The 5804-nt window shown below is 47.0% G+C and overlaps 1 long non-coding RNA gene across 1 annotated transcript; it reads left to right on the forward strand.

Annotated features, from left to right (window-relative positions):
• Positions 1-244: 244 nt before the first annotated feature.
• LOC307141956 lies at positions 245-5562 on the forward strand. The gene is made up of 4 exons (XR_013818399.1): positions 245-1346; positions 2139-2270; positions 2315-2534; positions 2667-5562. It is a non-coding gene; the product is annotated as an uncharacterized lncRNA (long non-coding RNA).
• The last annotated feature ends 242 nt before the right edge of the window (positions 5563-5804 follow it).

The following is a 5804-nucleotide window of genomic DNA, read 5'->3' on the forward strand; positions in this document are numbered from 1 at the left end:
CCTGTATAGTGAAGCTGTTGTGTAACTTCCGCGGCTTAAGCCATTCAAATGTACGGACACAGCGCTAGAAGTATTGAGTGCTCCGGGAACCACCTGACCATGCACGCCGCTGCGAGAGATTACAGGCGGAGTATGAGAGAGACCTGTAGCCTACTCGAGCAACAGCGGGAACTCTTTCGGAATATTTTGAACAGCTGAATATTCATCTCATGATGAAAAAGTAGAGACAATTGTAGACGAAAATGAAGAGAGATTTTATCTTAGTTTTTATTGTATGCAAAACATTTTAGTCTCGTTCTTTTTCGTCAACAATAATGCATGTTAATTTAGTCTAAGTCAGTGTTTTTGGACATTGGTGCAGTCTCGTCATCGTCTCGTCTTCGTCATGGAAAAAAAGGTTGTTAACGAACATATTTAGTCTCGTCTCGTCTGACGAAATTAACACTACTCTGAAGTCCATGGTGCAACCAGGATGATGACTGACCAAGGCGAAGTCAGAGGGATGAAGGAGCCTTGGGGAGCCTGAGGGATGATGAACCACGGTGGAGCCCAGAGAGCGTGGTGCCAAATTTGAACCTATGGGTCGACAGGCCGAGGTGGAGTCCAGAGCTTGGAGTCCCAATGTGGAGCTAGGTGATCAACACTCCTGGGCTGGAGGGAGACAGCAGATGTGCGGCTGAAGAACTGGATGGTGGAGGCGGAGGGAGAGTTAGGCCTGGCGAGACCATCCTCGATGATGGAGATTTGGGTCTGGGTAGAGCCAATGGTGCTGATGATGACTTGGATCTGGCCAGTAAAGACTTGAGACTGGACCTAACCAGCAGCAAGGAACTTGACTTGGAACTGAATGGAAAATATGCAGCATGGAGTTACACAATAATGGAAAAGAAAAAGATTTTAATCACTACACCACCCTGCATCATATTTGCTGAATAAAATCTGATACTTGTTTCTTGCTCATTTTGAGATGCTGATTCCAAATACCCGTTTAGCTCTAGCACGTCACACTTTTCTCACAAAATGTGGTGAGCATTCAATTCAATTCAATTCAAATTTATTTGTATAGCGCTTTTCACAATACACATTGTTTCAAAGCAGCTTTATAGAAAGTGCATTTCATAGATGTACAGTAAAAAGGTTAGAAAGACAATGTTAAAGAATAATGTTCAAAAAAGTTAATCAATCGTGTATTAATTTAGGCCATAACAAGGCTGGCGTTGAGTCGTCTCTTCACAGGCGTCGAGTCGTCTCTTCACAGGTGTTGAGTCGTCTCTTCACAGGTGTTGAGTCGTCTCTTCACAGGCGTTGAGTCGTCTCTTCACAGGTGTTGAGTCGTCTCTTCACAGGCGTCGAGTCGTCTCTTCACAGGTGTTGAGTCGTCTCTTCACAGGTGTTGAGTCGTCTCTTCACAGGCGTTGAGTCGTCTCTTCACAGGTGTTGAGTCGTCTCTTCACAGGTGTTGAGTCGTCTCTTCACAGGCGTTGAGTCGTCTCTTCACAGGCGTCGAGTCGTCTCTTCACAGGTGTTGAGTCGTCTCTTCACAGGTGTTGAGTCGTCTCTTCACAGGTGTTGAGTCGTCTCTTCACAGGTGTTGAGTCGTCTCTTCACAGGTGTCGAGTCGTCTCTTCACAGGCGTTGAGTCGTCTCTTCACAGGTGTTGAGTCGTCTCTTCACAGGCGTCGAGTCGTCTCTTCACAGGCGTCGAGTCGTCTCTTCACAGGTGTTGAGTCGTCTCTTCACAGGTGTTGAGTCGTCTCTTCACAGGCGTTGAGTCGTCTCTTCACAGGTGTTGAGTCGTCTCTTCACAGGTGTTGAGTCGTCTCTTCACAGGCGTTGAGTCGTCTCTTCACAGGCGTCGAGTCGTCTCTTCACAGGTGTTGAGTCGTCTCTTCACAGGTGTTGAGTCGTCTCTTCACAGGTGTTGAGTCGTCTCTTCACAGGTGTTGAGTCGTCTCTTCACAGGTGTCGAGTCGTCTCTTCACAGGCGTTGAGTCGTCTCTTCACAGGTGTTGAGTCGTCTCTTCACAGGCGTCGAGTCGTCTCTTCACAGGCGTCGAGTCGTCTCTTCACAGGTGTTGAGTCGTCTCTTCACAGGCGTTGAGTCGTCTCTTCACAGGCGTCGAGTCGTCTCTTCACAGGTGTTGAGTCGTCTCTTCACAGGTGTTGAGTCGTCTCTTCACAGGTGTTGAGTCGTCTCTTCACAGGCGTTGAGTCGTCTCTTCACAGGTGTTGAGTCGTCTCTTCACAGGTGTTGAGTCGTCTCTTCACAGGTGTTGAGTCGTCTCTTCACAGGCGTCGAGTCGTCTCTTCACAGGTGTTGAGTCGTCTCTTCACAGGTGTTGAGTCGTCTCTTCACAGGTGTTGAGTCGTCTCTTCACAGGTGTTGAGTCGTCTCTTCACAGGTGTTGAGTCGTCTCTTCACAGGCGTTGAGTCGTCTCTTCACAGGCGTTGAGTCGTCTCTTCACAGGCGTCGAGTCGTCTCTTCACAGGCGTTGAGTCGTCTCTTCACAGGTGTTGAGTCGTCTCTTCACAGGTGTTGAGTCGTCTCTTCACAGGTGTTGAGTCGTCTCTTCACAGGCGTTGAGTCGTCTCTTCACAGGCGTCGAGTCGTCTCTTCACAGGCGTCGAGTCGTCTCTTCACAGGTGTCGAGTCGTCTCTTCACAGGTGTTGAGTCGTCTCTTCACAGGCGTTGAGTCGTCTCTTCACAGGTGTTGAGTCGTCTCTTCACAGGTGTTGAGTCGTCTCTTCACAGGTGTCGAGTCGTCTCTTCACAGGCGTCGAGTCGTCTCTTCACAGGCGTCGAGTCGTCTCTTCACAGGCGTTGAGTCGTCTCTTCACAGGTGTTGAGTCGTCTCTTCACAGGTGTTGAGTCGTCTCTTCACAGGTGTTGAGTCGTCTCTTCACAGGCGTTGAGTCGTCTCTTCACAGGTGTTGAGTCGTCTCTTCACAGGCGTCGAGTCGTCTCTTCACAGGTGTTGAGTCGTCTCTTCACAGGTGTTGAGTCGTCTCTTCACAGGCGTTGAGTCGTCTCTTCACAGGTGTCGAGTCGTCTCTTCACAGGTGTTGAGTCGTCTCTTCACAGGCGTTGAGTCGTCTCTTCACAGGCGTCGAGTCGTCTCTTCACAGGCGTCGAGTCGTCTCTTCACAGGTGTCGAGTCGTCTCTTCACAGGTGTTGAGTCGTCTCTTCACAGGCGTTGAGTCGTCTCTTCACAGGTGTTGAGTCGTCTCTTCACAGGTGTTGAGTCGTCTCTTCACAGGTGTCGAGTCGTCTCTTCACAGGCGTCGAGTCGTCTCTTCACAGGCGTCGAGTCGTCTCTTCACAGGTGTTGAGTCGTCTCTTCACAGGCGTTGAGTCGTCTCTTCACAGGTGTTGAGTCGTCTCTTCACAGGCGTTGAGTCGTCTCTTCACAGGCGTCGAGTCGTCTCTTCACAGGTGTTGAGTCGTCTCTTCACAGGTGTTGAGTCGTCTCTTCACAGGCGTCGAGTCGTCTCTTCACAGGCGTCGAGTCGTCTCTTCACAGGCGTTGAGTCGTCTCTTCACAGGCGTCGAGTCGTCTCTTCACAGGTGTTGAGTCGTCTCTTCACAGGTGTTGAGTCGTCTCTTCACAGGCGTCGAGTCGTCTCTTCACAGGTGTTGAGTCGTCTCTTCACAGGTGTTGAGTCGTCTCTTCACAGGTGTTGAGTCGTCTCTTCACAGGCGTCGAGTCGTCTCTTCACAGGTGTTGAGTCGTCTCTTCACAGGCGTCGAGTCGTCTCTTCACAGGTGTTGAGTCGTCTCTTCACAGGTGTCGAGTCGTCTCTTCACAGGCGTCGAGTCGTCTCTTCACAGGTGTTGAGTCGTCTCTTCACAGGTGTTGAGTCGTCTCTTCACAGGCGTTGAGTCGTCTCTTCACAGGTGTTGAGTCGTCTCTTCACAGGTGTTGAGTCGTCTCTTCACAGGCGTTGAGTCGTCTCTTCACAGGTGTTGAGTCGTCTCTTCACAGGTGTTGAGTCGTCTCTTCACAGGTGTTGAGTCGTCTCTTCACAGGTGTTGAGTCGTCTCTTCACAGGTGTTGAGTCGTCTCTTCACAGGTGTTGAGTCGTCTCTTCACAGGCGTTGAGTCGTCTCTTCACAGGTGTTGAGTCGTCTCTTCACAGGCGTCGAGTCGTCTCTTCACAGGTGTTGAGTCGTCTCTTCACAGGTGTTGAGTCGTCTCTTCACAGGTGTTGAGTCGTGTCTTCACAGGTGTTGAGTCGTCTCTTCACAGGCGTTGAGTCGTCTCTTCACAGGTGTTGAGACGTTGAGTCGTCTCTTCACAGGTGTTGAGTCGTCTCTTCACAGGTGTTGGGGCATCCGAAGTCTCCATGAGAGGCTGGATACAAACTGGAGCTGACGAACTATTTACCTTGGGACTAGTGTCCCGAGATAACAACAGAAAAGCAGATGGGAAATGATTAGCGTAGCTGCTGTTCAGAATATTATATTAATGCTTTTGATCCGATTTAACTGTAGTATAAAAGATAATTATAATGTGAATGCTTGGCTAAAGAGATGCGTCTTTAATCTAGTTTTAAACTGGGACAGCGAGTCTGAACCTCGAACAATATCAGGAAGACTATTCCAGAGTTTAGGAGCTAAATGTGAAAATGCCCTCCCTCCTTTAGTGGACTTAGATATCCTAGGAATGACCAGAAGCCCAGAGTTTAATGATCTTAAAGAGCGCGATGGATTGTAGGGCGATAGAAGATCCGTTAGATACACTGGAGCTAAACCATTTAGGGCTTTATAGGTCAGTAGCAATACTTTGTAATTGATACGGAACTTGATAGGTAACCAGTGTAGAGATGATAAAATTGGGGTTATATGATCATATTTTCTTGACCTTGTAAGAACTCTAGCAGCTGCGTTTTGGACTAACTGTAGCTTGTTTATTGATGATGCAGGACAACCAGCTAATAAAGCATTACAGTAATCTAATCTCGAGGTCATGAATGCATGAACTAACTTTTCTGCATCAAGAATAGATAGCATGTTACGTAGCTTAGCAATGTTTCTAAGGTGGAAAAATGCCGTTCTTGTAACATATGAAATATGATTTTCGAATGTTAGGTTGCGGTCTAATATAACACCCAGGTCTTTTACTGTTGTGGATAAAGTGACAGGACATCCTTCCAAGTTAAAGTATTATTGTGAGAGGTTTTGTGGGCAGTTTTTTGGACCAATAAGTAATACCTCCGTTTTATCTGAATTTAATTGCAGAAAATTACACGTCATCCAGTATTTAATATCTTCAACACACGCTGTCAGTTTAGATAATTTAGCGTTATCATCCGGTCGTGATGAAATATACAATTGAGTGTCATCAGCATAACAGTGGAAATTAATTCCATGTTTTCTTATAATATTACCAAGTGGCAGCATATATATTGAGAATAGCAGAGGGCCTAACACGGATCCTTGCGGCACCCCATAGTCTACTGACGTCATCTTTGATTTTTCCCCATTTAGACAGACAAAATGGTAGCGGTCTGATAAATACGATCTAAACCAGTATAATGCCTGTCCCTGAACACCAGTATAATTTTGAAGTCGATCTAAGAGTATTTTATGATCTATAGTATCGAACGCGGCACTAAGATCGAGTAGAACTAGTATTGAGATACAGCCTTGGTCAGAAGCTAGAAGTAAATCATTTGTGATTTTAACGAGTACAGTTTCTGTGCTATGATGCGGCCTGAATCCTGATTGAAATTTTTCATAGATATCATTTTCTTGCAAGAAAGAGCACAATTGAGCGGACAAAACTTTTTCTAGTATTTTA

Source organism: Gobio gobio (genome assembly GCF_949357685.1).
Source record: "Gobio gobio genome assembly, chromosome: 18".
In the NCBI taxonomy this organism is placed as follows: domain Eukaryota; kingdom Metazoa; phylum Chordata; class Actinopteri; order Cypriniformes; family Gobionidae; genus Gobio; species Gobio gobio.